Here is a 26,236-nt window from a genome sequence, read left to right as displayed (position 1 = left end):
TCACTGGGCATCGCTCTTACTTTTTTCTGATACAACTGGTTTCCAGAGGTTGGCAAGCCTTCATCCTTTAAAAGACAGAGGTATGAAAAAAAGAGAACTGCTAGCTAGAGGTAGGCTGTAATTCTGCTCTTTATAGCTGAATAGTTCAGTTTAAAACACATTTGAGTTAGCAAGCTCAGAACTTGCTAATTCTCGGCCATGACTGGGACATCTTGAGGAAGCAGAGATTTGTGCTATGAGTCACTACAGAGCTGGCAAACAGAGTAAAAGTCTAGGCTGCTGCTTGTGGTCCTCCCAGGCTCCATTTTCTGTCATTTCCCTATCAGCTGAGACCTGACATATGTTTCTGGGTAATATAGAACTGCTGTTTTTTTGGTACTTCCAGCAGTTACAGATGTTTTGGTGTTCCTCTGCTCTCTTCCCTCCCAGAACCTGTATTTGGAGGTGTTTGCTTCGATGTCAGCCACATTTGACAGTTGTTTCTTACACTTTTCTGTAAGTACAGATGCATAACACTGCTGTCCCCTGGAAAAATGTGGCGTATCACCTGTGGTCAGAAAGAACTCTGAAATTTGTATAACGCTTTTCTTTCCTGGAAATTTTTTTTTGTTTCTACAAAATTGTATATCACTGTGATTTTGTAGTGTGGCTTGTGGTTTACTCTCAGGACACATTTCAGATAGGAAAAGATTTCCACAAAACCTAAATGCTCTGAGGGACATAGATGGAGTAATTTCCATTTTCCTTTTAATTTTGGGCCACCAACCATCAGGAGCAGTTTTGCTCTGCAGCTGTTGCTGGTTGGGCTAAGTTCTAAAGCTGCTTCTTTATATGTATCATGTCAGGAGAAAGAGTGCATATGCAATAGTGCCTGTGTTTCTAGAGCTTTTCTAGTTCTAGAGGATATTAATATGGGAGATATCGAGAAGGAAAATATTCTTTATTTGTACACTGCTCTTTGCTTTTGTCTGTTTTTGTGGTCAGATCTGGGCTATGCTTGGGAGCCCAGGCAGTCCTTTTGTACCACTGAGATCTGGAAAACTAAGTCCTCCCAGCATGGGTAATGGGTATTTAACACAATAATACCAAAATTAATTTGACCTAAGCCATGATTTTCTGAACTCAGTCTGGGATCTCTACACACCTTTCCAGCTTAACCAGAGCTGTCTGCTGGCTGCATGATGAACTGTATTTTGCTAAAGGCTAAGTGGGAAATATTCCACACCTTGAGCTAGACAAATATGTTCTATCCCTACATTGTGAAATTCCAGCTGCAGATAGTGTGGACTAGAGGAATTACACACAATCTTGAGAAACCTCAGCTTCATTGCAATATTTTTTTGATCTGTTCTGCTGCTTATCAAGTGACTGCCAAGAAGTCTTGGAGGCTGTCAGCTTGATTTCTCACTGAAATAAAGAGAAGTAGATTGTGTCCATCTTCCTGAACACTTTCTGAAACATTCCAGCTGGAAAGATAATTTTTGAGCTATTCATCTTTGTCTGAAATTCAGCTGCTAAATTGTTTTTCAACTGTATTCCTTGCATTCATTGTCTTCTGGTCTCCTAAATGAAACAGCTGTGACTGTATTTACAGTCTGAGAAAGCTGGAGCAGTGGTGGAAGTCTGCAGTTTTAGTCATTGCTCATCAGCTGATGTACAGGTAAAACCAATGGGGAGCATGTGCTTACTTGCTCTCTAGTCTTTAACTAAGCCCATGTGTCGCCATTTAATTTGGGTGGATCAGAGAAGTCGTTATTTGAAATTTCTGATAATTCAGGTCTGTGAGGGCTTATTAAATCCAAACATTAAGTGAAAATATTGGTAAAGGCTCCAGAAAACACAGCTATGTATATTCATGGCCGTGGAGAAAAATAAAATAACTTCTCAAAACAAAGAATGATATTAAAAAACCAAATATCACAATTTATTTAATTATTAGCCTGTAATTAGAAAAAAATCTAATACATGTTATTTTCAAGCATCCTGAAATTCTTTTGCCTCAAGCAGGCCTTTCCAGAGATTCTTCTACAAATACGCTAAAGTTGCTTCTGAAACTTTGGTGACGACATTGAAAATGTTCCTGGATTTGTGTTTATCTAGAGAATTCACTTCATTACCACAAAGTCGCAAATGTCTTTAGTATACTTTATTCTTGTGTTTGGTTTAGAAAAACAACATCTAATTGACAGCAGTTATCTTAGAATGTAACCAAAAGATGGCAGCAATCCAATATTTTTTTCTACCAAGCAAACAAGAGACAGTTTATTTACAGTTTTATGAACTCTGCTCTGCTATCGGAAGAGAAAGATGCTATGGATTCTATTTCCTATTGGAAAGGGAAGAATTAAAACAATTTGAGAGGTAAAAAATACTCTGCAGGATTTTTATTAATGTAAGAAAACAAAGCAGAGGATGAACCATATTGAGATGAAGAACTCACCAGACCAAGAAGAAATATCTTTTGTTTAAATGCTTTCATGTTGGACAATTCCCAGATGGAACTTCACCTTATAGTGACAAAAAGACCCAACCAGACCCCCCAATAAAGCATTAGCTTCCCAAAACACAAGAAACTGGAGACACAACCAGAAAGAGGCAAATTTCCTCACCCTTTAACAGTGAACCTGTCATGATTTCTAGTGTGTAACCTTAATGTATGTGTGCTTCGACTTTGGTGGTGACATTCACAACGGAAATGACTAGATTAATGAGTTGGTCTTGGGCCTTCCTGCAGCCCTGTGAGGTCAAGGAAAAGGCTCCCAGCAACTCCATTTTTGTCTGAATCAGCTGCTGTCTGGTGGCATGCCAAAAGAGCCTGAAATTGTGCAATGTACTAACATGCACCTTATGTTGGGTTTGGATTATCGGTGCGGTCAGGGAGGTGATAACAAAACAGAAGCCACAACGAGAGTTTTTGGGGAAAATGGGGAATTAACTGTTTATTGGGCTTACAATGCAGAAAAATTCCAAAACAACAAACCCTCAAATAACCAAGCTCTCAAACAAAGAGCCTTTACTCCCAGCCCCAAGGATTTTCAAGTTCAAACACCTCACAAATCATAGCGCGTAACATCTTTCAAAACAGAAAATCCCTTAGGAAAAGGTTTCTCATAATTACAAATTTCCTTGCAGGAGATTGCTCAACAACTCTTAAGCAACATTTCCATTATGTGCAAAGCCAACACAAAAGCTTGTAGTGTTCCAGAGTGCATTCACTGGCTGGTGTAGCTGTGTGAGGTTACAGCTTTGTAGGGTGAATATGAATTAGGGACACAATCCTGGTGAATGATCCTCACACTTGTGAAGTGGCATTATCACCTTATTAAGGTTTTTCATACAATTCAGCAGGATTAATGCCCTGCTATTCAAACAGCGTGTTACCTCACTGCAGAAATACTTTGGGTAGTTTAATGGCCCTGATCTCCTGATCAGGGGCCATAACTTATTTTAAATGATGAAAATCCCACAAACATTTTCTTTGACTTAGTATTTACTTTTGGTAGCTCAAGGCTCCAGGCTGAAGTCTGTCATTTCATGATATGCAATTCACACACTTTTGTCTTCTGAACAGAAGCAGTTTGTCCAAAGGAAGCAGAGTGACTGGGAATTGCTTTTTCCTAGATAAGGTTTTAAGAGAAAAGCTACGGGAGAAAAGGGTCAAAAAGACATGAACATCTGAAATGTAATATAAAATTTGCTTGCTTTCAAAAACCTTAATCTTTTCTTTGTGACTTTTGACTTACCCTGATATTAGGTAATTCTAATTATACAACTCTGAATTGCTACTGAATCTTATTCCTGAGGGGACAAAAATGAATTAATTCTGTTTCACCACTTGCAGAAATTCAGGTTCTTTCCCTCATATCCCTGCTGTGCTTTATTTAGGCAGCTGCTACCTACAGCTGTGAAGACACACCTTGTTTTGTTCACAGGCCTGCAACTTTCCAGTCCTTCTTGTAATTACTGCAGTGCAGTCAGTGTTGAGCCAAATGCACAAGGCAGGAGGGTTTGACATGAGCAGGAGCAGTTTCTGAAAGCAGTGTGTGATGTGGCTCTAGAAGAAGCACATGAATTCCTCAACCTCTTTGTTAAGTACACAAAATATTGATGCTTGCAGTGAGTTAAACATCTGCATTTCACTTCAAGCATGAAGTGAACTTTGAAAATGCAGTGCACACTGTTTTTATTAAATTCAACTGCTTGATAAAACTTGGTTATCAAAAGAACTTTTAAAAGAAGTGACCAATAAAGAATGATGTCCTTTACCACATTTTAAAAACAGATGTACTAACCTTTATCTTTTTTTTGTGGCTCCCACATGTACCTTTCACGTGGATTGTGGCTCCATTACTGGTCTTACTAAGTGTGTTACTTTTGGTCTATGTGGTGATTTATTTATGTGATAAAATCCAAGGTTTTCTTCTCAAGAAAAAGCTGTACAGGAAGAGGATCATTCTCATAGTTATCCTAAAGCTTAAAGATTGTTTATTTTTTCAGGAGGAGATACAACATGAATAGATTATTTTTTTCCAAAAAAACAAAAGCATAGAATTATTTAGAAATTTTAATAACTTCTGAGAAAATTTGGACCATCACTATTGGTCTACACTAAACCCCAAAGGAATTCAAGACATACATGCATTTTTCTTTGATACCTTTGACCTACTGCTTTTTGGTGAACAATTTACATCTCAAAGTATAACTACTTCAGGCAATACAAGATGAAGAATATGTCCTAGGATATATTCTAATCAGGGTTTTCTCCCATGATGTCCCAAACTACTGCTCATAGGATGAGTAAAATTTCTTCTTGGAGTGTGCAGGGCAGTGTTAGTGCTCAAGTAACCCATATTTTGGATGATATTGCAACAGAAAAAGGTGAAGCTTGTGAGTGGTGTTCCTTATTTCACTTGATCAAGGAGCAAAATGCTGTAACTCAAGAGCTGAGAAGGGGAAGCTCTGAGAAGAAGGTCACAGGCAGGAGGTGACAACAGCTCCCTGAGGCTGAACATGTCACTTGTCACTGATCCAGACAAAGAGTGTTGGCTGCAGCTGGCTCTGTTCTTCTGGAGAAGGGCTCAGAGGACACAGCCAGCACGTTCCCACAAAACCCAACCCTGCTGCTTTACGTAGCCAGGCCCGTCACAGCAATGATCCCTGCACTGCCTGTGGGGATTCTGTCATCCAAGAGCCACAGGATCACCACCTCTGGTACACACAGGCAGGCACATGAAGGTTTTTTTCCTTAATGCCTTCTGACTCTGCCTGGCTGGTATTACTGTCTGATTTATTCCTCTTTGAATGAAAAGTTTTGTTTAATCTCAAATGATCTGTCTTAATTGGCTGAGTATGTGGAAACATTTGAGTTTGGGACAGGCCCAAAACAATAACCACTAACTTGTTCTTTTTGGTTGTTGGTGTTTTGTTGGGTTTTTTTTTTCCCTGTTGGCTACTGAACAAAAAGAAAAAAAATAAATCAATTATTTGCATGTTTTATGTTTTAACATCAGCTGCAGAAGAACTAAGTAGGATTATGCCTTTATTTGAAATTGAAAATCAATGCGAAATGTGATCAACATCAAGGCAGACTTAGAGAAACAACCAGGATAGAGAAGACAGGGTAGTTTGCCCTTTTAGATGTATTTTTTTTTATGAAAAACTTGAATTCAAACTGAATTAATATTGGAATTTTTTAAAAATTGATATTATTTGGGGATTCATAGTTTCTGTTGATTGGGAATAGAAATAGAGCTGTAGGTGATGCACATGTTCTGTTTCAGGATAGTGATCACTTGTCACTGCATAATGTGAGCAGCTGGTTTAGATCAGGACATAATGACAGGTTTTAAACTTATTCAAATCAGTAGTTTTTCTGGGCCAGAAAATATCTTAAGTCATCACCAGAATTGCAATTTCCAGACAGTATGAGCTTCAAAATCTTCAGCTGGGATCTCCAGATTAGCTACGTCTCCAGTGAAGGTAAAACACAGTGTGGAGAAGGAGACAGCATAAAAGACAAGGAAATAATTTTCCATGTTTGTCTTACAATAATGTAGTACAGAAAAGAAATGAAAATAATGCTATTAGAAACTGCCCAACACAAACAGGGTTTAGAGAGATGAACAAGAGCTTTGGCTGTATCTTGCTGCAGAAAGGAGTCTGAGGTGGGATTGAAGACTCATGCTGCCTCTACTGCAGAGCCAAGCACAGGCTGTGGTTTCTGCTGCATCTACGTCAGTAGCTTTTGACTCTCAGATGGAAAATTAGAATTAAAAAAATTCCATTCTTGTTTGTCCAAGTACAAATTAAATAACTGTAATTTTCTTTGTGTGCTGTGGCATTTGGGAAATAGGAATAGCTCACTTAGGTGCTGGCTATAAAGGCACTCTCCCTCTCTTTTTTCCCTTCCTCTTTCAAGTATATTGTATTTCAAGCTGTCATTTGATACGTTGACCACCAAATTAAACACCTACAACTACTGTTATTTTGCATTGTTGTCACAGGAACAATGTTAAAGCAGTTATCCAGTAAACACAGCTTTGATTAGGTGAAACAGCTGCCAAGAGCAGCTCATAAGAAGAATGTGAAGTAAACTTAGAAGGTGATGTTTTGGGTACGATAGATATGTAATTAGGGTCAATCCAGGGGTCACTTTTGGTAAATTAGCAATATTTTATTTATTTATTTGTTTATTCATTTTACTCGCTGCATATCTTTGAAAAGGCTAAACTGAAAAACTTAGTGGTCTCAATTACACTTTGGAAGAGTTCCTGTCAGATCTAACTTATGTCTGTCTCCAAGTTCAGAGTGTCAGATCACACTGAGGTTTTATTGTCAGGAAGCAGGGCTTGGGCTGTCACTGAATGAAAACAAAAGTAAGTTCTGTGGAAAATAGTGAATAAGTGAGTAGCTGCACTTTCTGGGAAAGCTTTCATAAATGAAAGGAGAAACCAGATAGCTAAAAGAATCTTATGCTGTGAGGAAATGAAATTTCTCTAAGCAGGTTTGATGCTGATGATCAAGTAGAAATGTTTGCAGGCACTGCTTGTGTCTGATGTGGCCCCAGCCCATGGGCACAGCACTGCCTGTGCTGATGGTTTTGCTAATCTGGGTGCAGAGCTAAACTCTGGCAAGCCTTGGTTTCACAGCTCTAACTCTGGGTAGAGTTGCTTGGCTTGTAAGATAAGAGGTCCTGATGCAGCATTTTCCACTGTCCATCTGCCTTCCAATTCCCATAGTTTTGCTACAAAGTGGTGCTGTGACATTTACTGTGGAGGTATGGCAAGAGGGAACTACAATTTTTTTCCTCCAAAACTGCCTGCAAAGTAGCCCACTTAATCTTTATATTATGACCTAGTTACTACAGAGAAAATGTTGTCTTAGGAGCTTGAGTTGATAACTTTTCTCCAAGTTTTACTGTTATTGTTGCCTATAAACCCAGGTATACTAGAGAAAAAAAGAAAGCCTGGCTTACCAAATGTCACATTACCTCACTTTACATGTATCGTATATATTACTTTCTCTAACTCTTTGTAGATGAGATATCACTGTGTAAAAAGAATCAAGGAAAAGAAATGATGAGGAAGAAGTTGGGTCAGTTATTTGGTGAAGTTGTGATGTTTTCTCCCTCCTGTCAATAAATTGATCTTATAATGGCAATGCCAACAAAATCTGGGATATGAGTGCAGCATAATGGCCTCCATTTGATTATTGCTCTCTGGTCATCAGTTGCCAATAATCTTCACTAGCATTAGTTTTACCTACACCTTTATTGTTCTTTTTACAGAAGATAGCAAGGATTGGACTGAGCTCCCTTCTCTATAGGTGATAAGATTAGGATTAGTATACATCAGCAAGGCAATGCAGTAACACCAATTTACTACCTCTTAGTTATGATTTCCTCACTCCTACTTCTCAAACTTTCTATCCTCAAAGTAAACTACACAATTAGTTTATTTATTTTTTCCTACAGTTATGCTTCTGTCACTCAATGAAGTCTATCAGTCTCTGCTTTATTTCCTATTTTCAGTGTTAGACAAAAGTGAAATCCTGATTTGGAGGCCAAACATGATATAGGAGGAATAAACATATGATATTTTTTCCAATGTATTTCCAGTGTCTTTTCTTTAACTGGTCCAATATTATTTTTCACAAAATGTCAAGAGAGTAATGTAACTATTCTATCATAACTATTCTCTTGTAAGTAGATTTTTTCTCAGTGCATTTAATAGGAAAGAGTACAAATTTCTATCTTTCTATTTTGTCTAATTACCTGTTATCTAAACTAGGTAACAGCTTAAAGGGTAAGCAATATAAATAATTACCTAGGACTTTTAATTAAATTTGGATAGTTTATGATTTAACAGGACAGGGTGCTAGGCTATCTTGTCTACACTGTGTTTTTTGCCACAAAAGTTTGGACCAGATGCTTCTTAAAATCCCTTCCAGCCTGGATTGGTCTGAGTCATCACTTTCCACTATAATTGTGAACTCCATTGGCAGTGACCCTATGTGCAGCCTTTGGTACATGGCTAACAGATCTAACAGACACAAAGACTTTGAAGCTGGGATTAGAAATGTTAAAAACATCCCCAAGAACTCGTCATACATGGACATGGACCAAAGTCTAGAATGGAACAAAATATGTGTCTCTCAAGGTTGGGTTTCTGTTATGGAGCAAATGGACAAACTGGGCTGATAGACAGTGAGCGCTTTTCAGCTGTGTTTAATTGTCCTTCATCTGTTAACCAGGAAACAGGTATTATTATTATTTCATTTTATACAGAGGGGTCAGAAGTAGAGAGAAATATATTTAAGGTCATTCAGGAAGTCTACAGCAGAACAGAGGAAAACAGGAATTTCTGAGCTCCAGACCAGGATGCTAGGCATGGGACAGCTCATTTCCTCTCTGTAGGAGACTCTGCTGCCAAATTGCATTAGATGAGAACAAGTCCCTCTTGTTTACATTTCTTTAAAACAAACCTTCATTAGGACTGGATTCAATACATCACAAATACATTATCAAGGTTACCATGAACTGTTTATAAATCTCTAAATCCTAAGGATAGGATTGGCTCATGTAAATGAAAACGAGATCACAAGACTGAGGACAAAGGCAAGTAAGTTTTCTGAGTAAGGTTATTTGCTGATGTAAGGCAAATGAGTTGAAAAAGCTCAGAGAAGTTTTTATGAATGGGTAAAACTTGTTTGTGTGATTGAATATGTCAGAATAATTTAAAACCTCATTTATTATGAAACCGAATCTGCTTGTTTGAATATTGCATCTAATCCCCCAAGGCTGTTTACATAAAAGCAAACAATCTGCTAATGTTAAAAAATATACACACTTCCCTCATTTCCCAGTTCTTTCTTAAGAAAAAAGAAAAAAAAAAAAAAAGAAAAGAAAGAAACCCAGTTTTGTGCAATATTCTTAAACTTAGAGATTGTCCTTTTGCAAGAGCCAAGTGTCGCTGAGCTGCCATCATCTGCAAAAGACATTGCTCAAGTAAGTAATGGAAAAAACCCCTGCTTTAAAATAAAATCAAATGAAACTGTTTATGATTAGTGTTATCCTTACTGGATTATAAGTATTGTTTAACACCTTGAATACACTATAATGATACTCTTAATTTTTACAGTGACAGAGCATTCCACTTTGGCTCCTGGACATACGTCAGGATATGTTTTCGGTACAGTCACTGTACAGACAAAATTTTTCTTCAATCTTCTTTTTTTTTTTCCAACGTGCTTATATACTTCAGTTACCATCAGATTAATTCCACCATGAATTCTGTGTTTTTCCTCACTTTTCAATGAAAGTTTTCTAAGCTGCACTAAATTTGGGCCTACATCTTGCTGGCATTACTCCTTCCATGGCTCTGCTGTAGTGACAGACGTACAGACTGCTCTGTGTTTTGCCTGTGAGTGAACAGCCATTCATTTATTTGGCTGAGTGCAATCCTGCTGAAGTCAATGGGGGTTCTGTCTTTGATTTCCATGAGTCTTGACTTTCAGCCTGTGTCTGAAATGGGGGTCAGAAAGTTCTGAGGGACAGGAGCTAAAGCGATGGATTTGATTAAATCTGTCTGCAAAGCTGGTAACTCAGCCAGCTCTGCTTATGGGATGAGACAGATAAATGTGTCTTCTGGTGTCCAGTGTCAGCCACAGCCACATGTTCAACACAGGACTGCCCAAGAATTGACTGCAATGGAATAATCTTCATATAAACAATTTATAATTTTTTTGTGTGTTTTTTTGTGTGTTTTTTTTTTTTTGTTTTGTTTTGTTTTGTTTTTGTTTTTTGGCTTATTCAACAGCCAAAATCTAGGCATAAATGAACAGTTTAAAGTACTTCACCTGGGCCCTTTTAGCTATTTCATAATCATGTAAACATGTGTCTTTAGAAATGTGTCATAATAAAATGTCTGAATTTCTCTTGGTTACTAAAAGAACATTAAATGCTTGCTTAATGTCTGTCAGGTAAATACAGATATAAGACTTTTAGACCTGCATGCATTCCTTTCTATTCAACACTGGAGCATAGGGAAGAGTGAAGCTGGAGTAGGGCTCCCATAACAGCCTTCTTTATTGCCACCCACATCCCCCCCTTCCCAAACCTCTGTAACCTTCCTGATCTCTGTTACTCTTCAGTTAAACACCACCTTTCATCCCTCCTATCCTATTAATGTGGCCAGTTGTCCCTCACTCCCTCTTCTCCTTTCTTTGGGAATGATTTTCTTTTCTTTTTCAGGCTTATCACTTCATATAATTATTTTTTTAAAATATATTTCAACATAATACATCACAGGGGAAGAGCTTTATCCTAAAGTTATTCTCACAATTCCTTTGGGAAAGCAGGATGATGTATTTGGCCAAGGGATATACTGTTTTGTCTTCTGGCAGGTGAGTGGTGATTATCCTAGGTTGGCTCTTTACCTTATTTCCTTATCAACAGTTTTGGTATCTACACAATTTATCTCTCCCAGCTCTTCAACAAAGCATAAGAATTCTTGGCATGCATCATCTATCTCCAAGACTAATATAGGCTCCAATACCAGAATATTATTTCTCATTTTTACCTATCATCTTGATTTATATGAATCTTGCCAATAATTTATGGTGCTACTGCATCTGTCAAGATGAGTCTTCTGCTGCGTTTAAAGGTGATATTTCTAATAATGCTTGAAAATGGTGTGCATTTTTTGTTGGAAAAATATAAACCCCAAAGTTATATCCAGTCTCCATACCTTTTCTTTGATCAGATTTTCCTCTGTATTGTTGATATAGTAAAAACAGGAGCTCTTTGCAAAGATTAATTATCAACCAAGACACAGATGTTGTAATGCACAGTCTGTTTTCAGTTGTGACAGGAAACCACAGCTCACACAAGGGCTCTGCTCTATGGAACCTGTAAAGCAACACTGGCTGGCTCCAAACAGGTTGGGCTGGAATCTGGAAGCTGCAATTTTTGTTGGCTAACAAAATCTTCCACCAGTGACCTCCCTTGTGCTCCTCAGCCCAGTGAGCTCCCACACAGTGTACAGTGTTCTGACTTCTCAGAATTGGGAAAAGGCATAATGGGGCACATGTTGCAAGATCTGTTTTGATAAATAGATAGGAATTTTCTCCCTAGAATAGGGTTATAAATTACTAGCTTTTTTTCCAAGTGTTTTAATGATTTCACTGTTTTATTTCTATCAACAATGATGAAATCCAGGTCCTTGGTTTACCTGACCCCTTTTGAAAATTTGACTACTTTCACTTTTTCTGGTAAGACTGCTTTGGAGATTTTGTGTTTTTGCTTGGTCTTCTGGTGCTGATGGAGAACTGGAGATTCTGCTCAGGTATAGTAAAAGTAAGGTTGAGCTCATGCCTAATCTTTAAGAATATTGTATTGTAATTTCAGATACATAGTCAATATATATAGTCAATAAATAGTCAGCTTAGATTATTTCCTTCTTGAAAAACTACATCAATAAATTAGGAATCTATAAATGATTGCCACAGAAACTCACAATAAATCCACACCACAATATAGGCAGTTTGAAGATGATGTCTCAATAGCTGCGTATTCTTTTGGACTCTAAAGAACCTTCATGGGAAAAGAGGCTTCACTGAGGCTGTTATTAAGGATTTTATTCTCTCCTCCTTAAAAAAAATAAATTTCTTGGTCAGAAATAATTTCACAGAAGACAAAGTTCTCATCAGCTCTTAGCAGAATTAAGTACTACTTCTGGAGGCAGAAGAGTTAATGGAAGAATGAACTACATTCTAAGAAAGGCTGCTGTAGCTCTTACATGTGCCATTTCTCTCATTTTCCAAAAAATTATGTAGATTTCATTAGAAAGAAGAATATTTTTAGCTTTGGATAGGCAAACAATAAGAGACACACATTATTTTAAAGCAATAATTTAATTTTCATAAGACTCAACCAGCTAGTCTAGAGTCAGTGGTGGCACTGACAACTTCAGTAGGCAGGTGGTGATCACAACCATTTAATATCCATTCAAATAAATACTAAAGTAGAATCAGGAGTGCTTTCATGCCTCAACATTGATTGTTACTGTTATCCAGGGGAGAAAATTTTAAAGAAAAAAAATCAGGTAAAGATGGATAGTGTGTCTAGTACTGAACTGTAACAAAGAAATAGTCAAGAAAAGGAATTTGTTAAGGAAGTGTTTGTTCTGAGGCTGTCTCAATGACTGTGTCTGAAGGGATCACAAGGAGGCAATCTGGACATTTAAACAAAATAAAAATGGCTGAATCAGATGATCCATGGGAACTGTTCACTCTCTTATTAGTCTGTGGTCAAGGCAAATCATTGAATGCATTTTTTTTTTCCCTGCAGAAAGGACGAAACCAGACAAGTGTCTGATCCAGATGACCTGCAGTTCCTTTGGCAGAAGCTCCAGAAGCAGGAGGTGAGCACTGTTTACATTTATTGATGAAGGGTCCCTGGTTTTCATGTGTCATGATAAAGTGTTTGAGACAGCAAAACCTCAGCCTGCTGAGCTGTGAACCCTCATGGAGGCTGATTTTGTGGCCAACACAGGACACCAGTGAGAGTGCACTCTATGATATTTAATCAGAATTTCAGGGAAAAGGATGAGATATAGACTACAGCTGCTCAAACCTGTTGGAATTACTCTTTTCCAAATGCAATCAGGCTCTCTGCTGTGGGTCTGATTCACAACATCCTCAATGTGATTCAAGTGTTTAGGGCCCTTGCTTTCTAAGGAGATTTTGTGTGAAGTACAAGAAAACGAGCATGAAATATAAATGTCAGCTGTAACAGTGTCTGCTTGTAGAAAAATTAGTGCTGTGTTAGAATTTTAATTCCTTCCTGAGTGAATTACTCAGTGAAATTCAGGCCCACTGGAAAAAAGAAGGCAGAAATTTAATTTCTGATGCAGATATGCTCCTGTCAACATCATACACATGGGAAAAATATGTAGTAGTATGAATTTGAGCTTTAATTAACTTTATTTCAGCATAATTGCAAATATGAACTGATTTAGGTATAATATTTCACAAAGAAATGCCCCTTAAAGTTTAGTAAAACAGGTAATATATTTCCAATCTCTATTTTTAGATCAGTTTTCTGAACAGGAGAGGGGTTTTGGTGTATTGCTTGGTATAAGTGATTTTTGGTGCTTTTGTTTTTGTTTTTTTTTCTAAATGTTCAATCCTGAATTCCCATACAAAACAAAACCCAAATTGTTTCTGAATACCACAGTTTTCCCCACATTTGGTAACTTTTCTTTCTGCTGTGTCTAACTGGTCACCAGGAGAACTTGAGCACAGTCCTAGGTGGTTAAAAGTGCTCGACTTTAGCACCCAGAGGAAGGGATCTGGAGGCAGTTCTGGTTTATGGCTGAATATAACCTTGCTGATCTGTGTGCTGAGCCTGCACAGAGCCCTGTTGCACCCCAGGCATTCAAATCAAGCAGTTCCCACACTTGTACCACTCCTGATTTTCTATTCCTGCACTCTCCTGACCCGTTGCTAAGTATTCTTATGCTGCAAAGCAGGTAATGGTTTTCTTTTTTTCTGATACTAGAAGACTTCATTAACAAAAATTCTCTCAGTAATAAATGAGAGTCAGAACTGGTGCTGGAAATGGTGGTGTTGGATGAGCACCATCAGAACTGGTGAGTGAAACCCACCCAGCACTGGGAGATGGATGTCAGCCCAGGGAAGGGGCAACAGAACTGCACGGCTGTAACACTTTTCTTGGGAAAACCCTGGTCCTAAATCTAGCCAAAAAATTATATACTTCAGTCCTGTAGTTTAGCCACCTCATTGTGACTATGTATGAAAGTATGAAAAAATGTAACAAAATACCCTGCTACAGAATTCTCATTAACCCACACCCATTAGCTTGGAGTAGGATTTTTCTAGAGAATGGCTGATTAAGTTCTTGAACCATGTACAGAAATATGTAAAGCAGTTTTTTTTTCCTTTCAAAAATAAAATGAAATGGAGATCCTACGTGCCCATAATTTCTCATTTAAATGAATATGACCCATAAGCTTTAATATTTTTATTACTGATTCACTGCCTAAATTATCTGCTGTTAGAAAGATGTTGTTGATGTCCTGTTATTTCTGTAAGCCCCATTTTATTATCTATATCCACACCTGAAATTCAGCAGCATGGCTGACTTCTTTGTGAGTATTTAAATGAAGCAAGTTTTAATTAGAGCTTCTCTCTTTTGCCTTCTGCACCAGCTTGGCTCTTGGGTACAGCTTGTCCCCAGAAACGTTCTAGGGAAATGCAACATGATTTTCCTCTGTTTTAGTGAGGGCTTAATTGTGCAATGGTAAATAACTTAATTGCTCGTTTAGCAAAGCCTAAATCAATGGTGGTGCTGCTGCATGGTTATATTCTGTGTTCCAATCTGTAACTCATTTTCCCTCTGACTCAGAAAACCACTAATTCTAAGGAAAATAGTTCTTCAATAGAATTTAGTATTTTTAATAGATTTTTTTTTTTTATTAGGATGTCTAAAAGTGCAATGGCTAACCTGAAGACCTGACTCAGCTGTGTGACAGTGTGGCAGTTTGTGACAAGAGGGCTCTGCCAGATTGTCACCATGTGGTCCTGGCACAAATTCTGTGTGCAGTTAGGGGTTCTCTTTATGGAGAGTGCAGACTAATTTGCTGTTTGCTCAAGATGATGAGGCAGTGGCAGGACTATTTGTTTGGATCATTATGTTTTGGGTCATTACTGAATTTTTGAAAAGAAGATTGTCCCACAATCTATTACTATTAGGGTTTTGCTGTTTTAGGGTTTGGTTTTAGTTAGGTTTTTGGGTCTTTTTTTGGTAATGTTGGCTCAGTTAGGAAAACTTTTCTCTCTTCATGGGTTCAGCTACAGTTTATCTGCTCCCAAAAATGATAACATACATTTTATGAAGGTATTAACAACTCATGGATATTGATGGAGTCCATTCCCATGTGACACTGAATATGGCTAAACTGCTACACAACGAATCAGGGCCTCAGCAGCTTGCCTCCAGATTTTATTCCACTATCAATATGCCTCACCAAATGTAAGAACAGAGAACTTCTGCAAAACATTAAATATTACTTACTGTAAAGAGCTGACAATGAATTTCATCAAAAGAGTAGGTTCTGGCAAACAAAAAACGCTGTACTCTGTGATCTGACCAACCTCTGAGTCACTTTGGCCTGTTCTTTTTTAATACTGTATGTTGCTTATGGTGTGTGTTCCTCTCCCTGTGACATCCACTGTACTTGGCTTGCTGGAATATTCTGTTTTCACATTCAAATAATGAAAAAATCATTTTCAAAGTAAAAAATGGAAACATGAAATTTGCAAACAGTAACTGGCCTTCGGTCATTGAAGATATCATGAAAGAGTCAGTAGTTTCATTCAGCCACAATTTCTCCATTTGTATTTATTTCATTCAAGTATGGAATTTTAAAAACAATTCTTACTCATTGATCTGTATAAAGTATGATGTTTCCATGGGATGTGCAGTCCCAGATTAACTTGTGACTTAATAGTTCAGTAAAGTTAAAACGCCATAATTTCATTCATTATGATCAATCAATCAATCAATCCATATGAAAAATACAGTTGCCAAGGAAATATATTTCACATAATATACTCAATGAACAACAAATAGCCAATTTTAAATTGATATGCTCTTAGAAAAAACAGAAGTTCTATAATCAATCTAGAAGTGTAATATTGTTATGGTTGATTTTATATTCCTAATTTAGGATGTAGCTGTTACTATTTAAGAAGTAGATTAAAAAAAATGATAGTGTTTATTTTCAGAAAGTGGGAAACATTAAATAAAAATATTTTCTCTTTTCAAGCATTGAAATTTCTTTTCTTGTTTTCATAGCTTGCTAGTATCTTCCCCAAAATGCCAGTGGCCTGTGTTACCACTATGAACTATGGTGTCTTTCTATAAATGTTACCTTTCCATTCTCATTTGAAAACCAAATCGACTCATGCCAATCTAGTCTTCCATGACTCATTAATTTTTTTTTTCCCCTGGCCTTTAAGATGCAAAAAAAAGCAAAATAAAAACCCCAACCAAACAACAAACCACTTGTTCCAATGCCAAAAAAAAAATAAAAAATTAAATAAACTGAAAAAATGCTGAAATGACATTTGTGTGTTTCAACTGGGCAGTCAGGTTTGTCTCTCCTGCTCAGCGTTGCATCAGCACCCTACCAGAACACATCACAGCTGCCCACCTCTCATTTTACTACATTCTTCTGATATTTTCTATTGCTCAATCTAGTCCAGTTAGAACTCGTTTTTTCTCCTTGAGCTTCACCCTTAACATTTTCTTTCTTGTTTTTGGCATTTATGCTCATGTAGCATATAATTTCATTTCCCACTTAATTTCTGCTTAGTCAGGTTTGATAAATTTACAGCATTCCCTCAAAATTCACATTTTTCATTCCAAGACCTTAATTCTTATCTATATTTAATTCTTTCCAAACTCTTGGTCATCTGTGCTAGCAAGGCAGAGCTATCTAAATTTTTCTAGATGTTAAGAAACAGTAACATATTTTCCTAAATAATTCCTTTTTTATCAGAGATAATGGAAGATCTTCAGAAGACCTCAGAAGAGATCACATATTTAGCTGTGGAAGCTAAGAAAAAATATAGGAAAAACTGACCTTCTTGAAAAATAAATCAAAGTCTGGGAGCCATCCAAAGTGAAACATGGAGATTCACTGTCAGTTTTTACCCCCTGAGTACAGCTCAGGTGCAGCAGGACCCAAAGCAGTAAGGGCTCAATGTTCACCCTTCATCCTAAGGGCTGAGTAACTGCCAGAAGGAAATAACTCTGATCTCATGCTGGCAAAGGAAAGTTAAAAAGGAAAGTAGAAGAAACAAAGCTATTACTCAGGATGGGATGAAATGTCCTCTTATAAAGGTCTTGATAGTTGATTACTTAGGCAAATTTCAGCAGAAATAGTACTTGTCCAGCAGCCTTACAGAATCATCCATTTTTCTGATCCAAATCAGGCTACTCAATGGCTGTCTTGTTTCCACTGCAGTGCTACACAGTGCTAGCATTATGGATTAATTTTGTCTCTTTTTTCATTTTACTTCTGGAAGAAAAGTGGTTTTTTACTGTTTTACTTCTACTAAGTAAACAGCCCTGCCTAGCCCACTTTCCCAAGCTAGAAAGTAGAAGTCTGATGCATAATTTCTTGGTTTACTATTAACTAGCTATGACCCCAGGCAATTAGAATGTTAAAATGCTATTAATTGTTTTGTTACTAATTAGTGATTAAAAAAAACAGCCTTTCTCATGTTTTTACAACCTGTAGTGTTATTCATGGACTCACAAACTGCTGAAGAAGGCCCAGTTACTAATTCTTCAAAAGTCAGAAGTCAGACTCTTTCTGTGCTTGCTGTCACTTATAACTATGTACAAGTACGTGTTGCTGGCCTCTAAGGACCTTTAGGACGCTTTTTGTTCTGAGTACGTGAAGCTGGAGAGTGTGGTTGCAAATGTGTGACTCACAGATGTTTGTCTCTGTCCCTGCACCTTCAGAGGCACATGGGCCCTCCTGATTACTAAATCCTTGCATCTGAAATTTGCTTGGTCAATCCGGTCCTGTAGAGGTTCCTTACTGAACCTGAACACTTCCTTTGAACTAGAAATTCAGCCCTCTGCCCTTCAGAGAACAAAGCCAAAGAAAATCCGTGGGTTGACTGCATGTGAATTCCCCTTTGCTCTCTTCCTTCACAATAAGCTCTCAGGCTTTGACACTTTGGTTCCTCTCCAAACACCTTCTTGTTCTCTCTTCTCCCCAGTGAAACTCCACTAATGCAATTACTGAAAATATCATTATCTTTCATTAGCTCTCTGCTTATCAAATCCTACTGTTTATCAAGAGTAACTGGCTTACTGAGATTTCATAGGTAATTTTTCTGCTTGACTTAAGGCTGTATCTATGCAGATTGTATTAATTTAGTAAGAGCTGAATGGTTACATGGCTGCCTATCACATTAATATATTCTAATTAAGGATATAAACTTGTTTACCAGCTTTCTTTAGCACAGATATTACTTGAGGTAAGCCAACACTGTGAGAACTACTTATACAAAAATTAGATCATTCTTAATTAAATCTTTCCACAGAGATACCTCTTCACATCATAAATAAGTGTTCTTTCTTTTCATTAATGTGAATTTATTTCTTCTTCAAGAAATTATCTTATTCCAGGAAATTCAAACACTTCCACTTAGTTGAAAGCCTTGAGGCTGAGTTCTTGCTTCTGGTTGTGGATTGTTGTTGAGTCTAAAGTTCCTACTATGCTTTAAGATAAGTATGAGTCTAGGGGAAAAATAGTGTTCTGAAAACATGAAGTTTTTCCTAAAATTAGACTTGCTTGCCTAAGCTGTTGTCTTACTCTGATTTAATTTAGTTTACTTTGGTATATCACAAAAATTTATTTCTCCTCGCTTTTAGATGATAAGACATTCAGATAACTATTATTTATTTGGAGCAATCACATATTTTTGTGTCATTATCAACCTCTAGCTGTGGTGGCATAGCTCAGGGTGAGAACTGTTTATTTGAAATGTAATCATTGACTATTCTGGGGCTGCTTTTTCTCCTAACCAGATGGCATTTACTTTGTAGGCCAAAACCTCATGATGTTACTTAACATCTTCCTCCTGCTTTTTAATGGACTTTGGATTTGTATTTTATGATACACTTAAAGAATAACACTGAAGTAGTTTTACTTTGAAACATGAAAAGTGATAAGAGGAGAATCAGAGGAAAAAAACACCAGAAAACCAAAGGAACCTTCCTCCTTAGCAGGATATATCAGAATAGGATAGGAGAGAATAGAATATTTCAGTAAAATGGAACAGAATGGAACAGAAGGTGGAGGGGGCATAAAGTGATCATCTTGTCCAACTGCCTAATCACTTCAGGACTGACCAAGTTCAAGCATTTTTTAAGGATGTTTCCAAATGACTTAATTATTGACAAGCTTGGGGTATCAAGCATCAGTTGAAGAATAAATAAATAGAATAGGTTAGGATAATTTGAAGGAAATTATTTCTTTATTTAATTTGACTTAAGCAGACTGATAAAAAAAAAATACTTGATGAAATATTCTTCTGGCTTGTTTCTGCATTGTCTCCATCCTGGAGAATGGAAGAAGAGAAAAGGAGGTACTATGAAGTTAAAAGGAGTTAATTTAGTATAATTTTGTTAGGATGTTTGTTCTTATGTCTCCAAATACTAAAGAGGTGAGTCATAAAAGAGAACATTTTGTCCCATATATTTAAAATGAATGAAAATTACATTGATATTTTTATGTGCAGAACTGTATTTCCACTTCTGATTAAACCCACTTACTACAAATTACCCCAGCCTGAACAGGAAAGATTCAGTCAGTAGTGGCAATATGTGTCTCCTCTGACCTTTTTAAAAATTGAGTCTACAGCAGTACAAAAAATGGATACTGTACATAATCATAAAGGAGGCAACCCTTGGTTCTGAAACGTCAAATGTAACTTAAAAAAATATGTTAAAAGAATGTTTAATCTGCTATTCATTAGTCAGATAAATGGGTACAGAACTGCTACATGAAGCATCCTATAAATTCTTGAAGGGAATCCTTTCAAACTCCTAGGTTTATAGGAAGAACATCCTCAGGGATACACCTGCTCTATAATCACATTGCTTTTATTCTGTTCACCTTCCCTCATTTCTAAAGGCTGTACTTTACAAAGTAACACATAAAACTGCCCATAAAAAAGAATCAAACCACACTCAGAAGGATGCTGATCCTCTCCCATGTATGCTTTGTAGTGTCATACCAGAACAAAAAAGGTTCAAGAAAGTACCAAATACAAGGTTTACAAATGAGGAAGAAGGAGGATTATTGTCCTTCTGTTCTTTCTGATACAGCCAAATTAGTCACTGTTTGTAGCAATCAGATAATTTTAGAGTAACAGTATGTGATTAAGATGAAAGTGTATCTCTAAGCAGGAATAAATGCAAGTCAATACACTGATGTAATGAAAGGTTTCAGTAGCCACTTCTAATATTTAGCATTGCTTGTCATGATCCATTAGGGAATCATTTGACCAATATGAGGCATCTTAATTTTTATGCTTATGTAAACATTGCTCAGAACAAATGTGAATAAGGCAGTATAGAATCATTTGTTGTTATTGTTGTATTGAATATCCTGGCATATTGAAAATATTCTGACTTTGACTGGAAACTTCTGGGTAATTTTTTTCCATTTGGAAGTTTTGTCTGTTTCTTTGATAGCTGGATGATGGATACTTGGGCTCTCTCCTCCTCTGCTAGCACAGTTTGGTAATGATGACTCAGTCAAATTCAGCTGTTTCAGAAGTTTAGCACTTTAATTTTGGGTTTGCTTATCAAGGAATTGCTTTGCAGGTATCTCAGAAACAACGTTTGCTTGGTTCCAATAGTACCATCAATAGTACCATCAGCCATTTGATGATCAGCTCCTTGGCTAAAGGATTGCCTCTGAATGGACTTCTTGGACTCCTTTTGTGAGATCACACTAAACCAGAAAATCTGTCTTTGCTCTTTCTAGTGAAAAGATCTGCAATGCAAGTATGTATGTCACAAATGATAGCAAACCTCAGTGACCCCTCTCCCTCCTCCAAACCTCACCTGGGAAATTGAGAATATTTCCTCTTTTTTCTGTCTACCACTCTTACCTCATTTGCCAGGAGCTATGTCTCATTATCAAGAAGCAAAGAATTTAGCTTCCTTGCTGATAGGGATGTTTAGAAAATAAAGCACCATTATTCACAGCTGTACTTCCAGTAAGAGCAAACAGTCCCTTTTCAGATATCAGCAGGTGGAAATCTCAACAGAAAGATGCATGTTTGTTGTTATGATTCCTGATGACCTTTCTTGGTTTTATTTCACTCTGATACTGAATACGCTCACTGGCTTGTTGGTGGTTTCAACCTCCTGAACTGATCTGGGGCTTGTTGCAAAACACCATTCATTTATATTTAACTACCTAGGAATTTCCTCCTTTAGCTGCATTGGCCAGTGTCCCAATTCAGGCAGTACTTAAGCCACAATTTGTGACTGTTTTACTGCTTCATGGTAAGGAATGAAGGTCAGAGTGGTGGTTATTGGAATGACAAAGCCATGGGTGAGTTGTCTGCATTCTGCTGAACCACACTTCTTTAAATTTGGTGAATTGTCTTAACATATTTTAAAATGCGTATTTAGAATATGACAGGATACAGCAAGTATTTTATCCTCCCTCCTCAAGAATCAAGCAAACCCAGGATCCCGAGACAGATCTTTAAGAAGACATATTCTGACTTCCATTACTTGCTTCAGATACCTGCATGGTCTAACTGCACACCAGTATGACCATGCATGAGTTCTTACAAAATCTATTCCTAGCTTGGGCAGAAACTTACTGTTTAGTTTTAACACTATTGAGGCAGGATCTTGAGGATATACAACAGTTACACAACACTTAGGAACAGTCACACAACCCTAAGGAAGCTTTATTTGCTAGATTTATGTGTCTTTGAAAGCCTACGAATTTGTAGGCTTTATTATTTTCCTTTGTTTTGCACTTACTGCCATTTTATATGTACATGATCACCTTCCACATTACTGACCTAATTTTCTGATTGCATTTTCCAGACAGGAGGTGTAATTAATTTCTCAAGCAAAATTAGCCCGTATTAGTCTTAACTGTTTAATGAAATGAGATTGCAAATTGTCCTTCACTACTATACGATTAAAAACCAGTCTCTTTGAAAACCTGCTGTAAAATCAAGTTAACAGCCTTAAAAAAGACATGGAAATAATTCTTCATTTCATAAGGAGAATACTAAAAAATACCACTAAAAATCCAAGTAGAATTAGTAATGCTGGTGTTCTTAACAAGTGACTCAGATTTTCCAAGACTATAATTTTTTTATCTCTGTGTTTCTGCTGTCTGGCTATTGCTAACTTCAGAACAGAGCAAACCTCTGCCCAACCTGTCAGCATTTGTTATTGACCCTTCGAAACTCATCATTTGCATTAATCTTTTTTCTCAGCCATATAATCCTTAGAATGGTATGTATGCCTCAAAATATGTACAATCTTTCTGATATAAGTTCCTCCTCATCCAGAACTCCTTTTGTACCTTCACATGGATATCAGCTTTTTCATTTGAATGGTTGGACCTTTGATAGAAGCTGTTCTTTGGGGGTGGCAGGGCACTAATTCCAGAGGAGAAGGAAGTCCTGAAGGATTGTTAATTTTGAAGAAATGGAAGGCAGTAACTCTAACCTTCTGTGGGGATGGGTACTGTAGGACTCATTGTCAGTGTCTGTGGCCCCATAAATCTCTTTTATCTCAAACAATTATGGGTTGAACAAGGTGGCATTTAGCTGAAGGATTTTTGCTGACAGCTTTATTTGACTGAGGTGCCCCAAATTTGGTCCTATATTCACAATTTCCCTCTATAGTTATTTTGATTTACAACTTTTGTCACTGAAATATAAAGGCTTTTATATCACTGCTATTTTACTAAGTGGGAAGATGACACTTACTGTTGTTGTGTACAAAAAGGAAAAGGTTTCCAACGTTTTGCAGCAAGAACTGTGAATAAAATAAAAGTATATAGTAATTATCATTGAAGGCTGCACAAGAAATATATGAGTGGATGAAAAAGGAGGAAGAGTTATTGTTTTTATTTGCATTCCTCTCCTTTCCCACAGCTCTCACCTAGGCTTTGACCTGTGAAAAGATTGCTGCCCTCTAAGAAAGCAATGGCTGCTCATTCAGAACCCACAGCAGAGGCTGTGATGGGACACTTTTGGTCACTCCTGTTTTCATTAGCAGTAGGAGATTAAAGGAGCTGACCATTGCTCAGTGAGAGAAACTCAGTTCTGCTGCTGTCACTGCCAGTTTTCACCCCTCCAACACCTTCTGAAATCTCCATCCTATTTAGCCATAATCCAACTAACCCACCCCATTCCAGAGAAGTCATTATTTAAGTTATTCCTGTATCAGGAGCTCACAGACATGTAGAGGGCTGAGCCCCAGACATATCTGTCCTGCCTATGCCAATGCTTTAACAGGCTGCTGTCTTGTTCACAGCACAAAGCTGGGATGTGGCACTTTGTGCTCTTACAGCTGTGCAGATGCAGGAGCACTCTTCAATGCCTCCTGTCTGAAAAACGAGATGGAACCTTATATTTACTTTCCTAACACTGTTTCTTGCTTTTTTGCTCCATCTCTGCAGCAACTGAAACGCCACTCTCCCTCCTCCTGGCAGGCTGCTCTACAAGCTTGCTTTCCCCTTGCTACACTTTTACAGCCACACTGAAACAGCTGTCTTGAGGTTTTTCTGTTCTTCCCTTGGTCTTGATCTACCTGATAAAGCTGTTTCAACTTCTACCACCCAGACTGCAGTCTTGAAGTATTAACCTCATTGCTTCTTTTCAAGCAAAATTGCCTGGGGGCAATTTCAGAATCTTTGGGTGAAGAAATCTGGGGGAGAAGGGCATGGAGCAAGCTGTTTGTAGTTTGAGATCTCCATCTCCATTTATCCCTGGGCAGGGGAACATAAAATAAACTCTTCTCCTCTGAAATTCAACCGGCAAAAATGTATTTTGAGATATTTTTATCTTTTCCTGTTGTCTTAAAAAAGAATTTATGGGAATTTATAGGTACCAATCAGACCAAATTTAATATTTCTGCTCATTATATGATAAAATGCCAAAATCTGAGAAGCATTTTGAAGAAGGCCATTCATGTGGTGCTTTTAACTGTTTATGGAAGTGACTTTAAATACCGTTTGAAGAAATAGATTTAACTAGCTTGTATTTTCTCACTGGTGGATTACAGAAAGGCAACTTGTACTGTATTATTTAAGATACTAAGGTAAACAAAAACTAGTGCATTTGAGAATTTTAATTTTTAAGTAATTGTCTTGTGGTGCCAGGAACAGTACCACTCAAGACTGTGTATCCATGAAAACGAATTTAGGTTCTTCATCATTGCAGCCTGTGATAAACTCTGTCATATTTTGTTAGTTGTAATAGTTTTTGAAACACAACTGTGTTTCATAATTTGACATTGATTTTGTATTTTGGCTTACTTCTATAGTAAGAGTTCTTAATAAAGTTCCCATAGAGGCCATTGATGGATTAAAGAACTTGAAAGTCATCTATAACTTCAGGTTGTAACAGCTTGAGTGCATGACGGGAAACAACCTTTGAATTTCCAGCCTTATCGTTCATATCATTATTGCCTCATCTAGATGTGTTCTCATCGTATTTCTCCAGTGGAGAAATGGTCCAAGGAGCGCTGTTAGTTCTGTTAGCTGCCCCGGGAGGTGTCATGTGTCCAGGGATGTGCCCAGCCGCATCCCTGACGGTATTCCTGGGGGTACCCCTTCCCGAGCTCCCTGCGAGCTGCTGAAGTGCGCAGTTGGGAAGAAGCACGTGGAAAGTGAAGAAGAGGTGAAGCTGTGGCTGAGGACAGATGTGACCCCTTGGCCGCCCCATGAGTTGCCACTGCTGTGGCTGCAGCCTGGCAGGCAGGAGCTCGCCCTGCCTAGCTGGGGTGGCCCTGTGGCCGTGATGTGACACGGCAGCCCGGCTCTCCTTGCCGGAGACATCGCCGCGGCACGGCCGGCTCCGCGCTGCCGCAGCGCTCCTGTCCAGGGCTGCGCCGAGCCCCGGGACACAGCCGGAGCCGGAGCCGGAGCCGGAGCGCGTCCCGGGGGCGGCGGGCGGGGAGGGCGGACGGGAGGCCGGGTGGGAAGGCGGAGGGAGGGCGGCGCCGGCAGGAGGGGGCTCGGCAGCGGCGGCGGCCGGCGGAGCTCCGCGCTGCGCTTCTCTCCGGCCCCGCGGGACGGAGCGAACGTGAGCGGCGGCGGGGCCGGCACCGACACCGAGACCGGGGTAGGGAAGGAGCGGCGGCGCGGCGGGGCTGGCCCGGCCGGCCGGGTCCGTGGTACTTGTGGTACTCGTACTTGTGCCCGGCCGGGTCCGTGGTACTTGTGCCCGGCCGATCGGGCTCGCTCCGCCCCCGGCCGCTGCAGCGCTTAAGGGAGAACGGGGGGCGGGCGGGGGCGCCGCTCCTCCGGAACCGGGGCTGCCCACCTGTCTGTGCCCGTCTGTCTGTGCCCATCTGTCCGTACCCACCTGTCCGTGTCCGTCTGTCCGTGCCCGTCTGTGTGTGCCCGGCTGTCCGTGCCCACCTGTCCGTGCCCGCCTGTGTGTGCCCGCCTGTGTGTGCCCGTCTGTCTGTGCCCGTCTGTCCGTGTCCGTCTCTCCGTACCCACCTGTCCGTTCTCATCTGTCCGTACCCACCTGTCCGTTCTCATCTGTCCGTACCCACCTGTCCGTGTCCGTCTGTCCGTGTCTGTCTGTCCGTGTCTGTCTGTCCGTGCCCGTCTGTCCGTGTCCGTCTGTCCGTGTCTGTCTGTCCGTGTCTGTCTGTCCGTGCCCGCGGAGCGCGGGGCTGGCGCGGGGAGTCGCTCAGGGACGCTGCTGTGCGCTGCTCCCTCTGAGGAGTTCCCCGGCCGCGCTCCTTTGAGCTCTGCCGAGCGGCGGAGTCTCCTCGGTGCGGCGTGCCCCGTTCCCGGTGTAGCTCAGGAACCGAGAAGCTTCAGCGGCAGTTTGTAATACGGGCTATTACCGCCTGCTTCTTTCTTTTTTCCTTTTTTTTTAATTTTTTTTTTTTTTTTTTTTA

At 39.0% G+C, this 26,236-nt stretch overlaps 1 protein-coding gene across 5 annotated transcripts in view; it reads left to right on the top strand.

The window, feature by feature from the left end:
• Positions 1–1,986: 1,986 nt before the first annotated feature.
• Positions 1,987–26,236, top strand: part of PTGFR (prostaglandin F receptor) — a 43,707-nt gene continuing 19,457 nt past the window's right edge. The window contains exons 1-4 of one of the 5 annotated variants that reach the window (XM_033516374.1): positions 1,987–10,902; positions 11,717–11,843; positions 12,848–12,920; positions 20,936–21,118. The gene's annotated coding sequence lies outside the window, so the exon portion shown is untranslated. Of the gene's footprint in view, positions 11,844–12,847; positions 12,921–20,935; positions 21,119–25,335; positions 25,444–26,236 lie in introns of those variants that run through there. The other 4 variants (XM_015636433.3, XM_033516375.1, XM_015636435.3 and 1 more) reach the window with 4 other exon arrangements.

This window comes from Parus major, chromosome 8, assembly GCF_001522545.3.
Source record: "Parus major isolate Abel chromosome 8, Parus_major1.1, whole genome shotgun sequence".
Classification (NCBI taxonomy): Eukaryota; Metazoa; Chordata; class Aves; order Passeriformes; family Paridae; genus Parus; species Parus major.
Note: the sequence above shows the minus strand (reverse complement) of the source record. Positions and strands in the feature narration are given on the sequence as shown.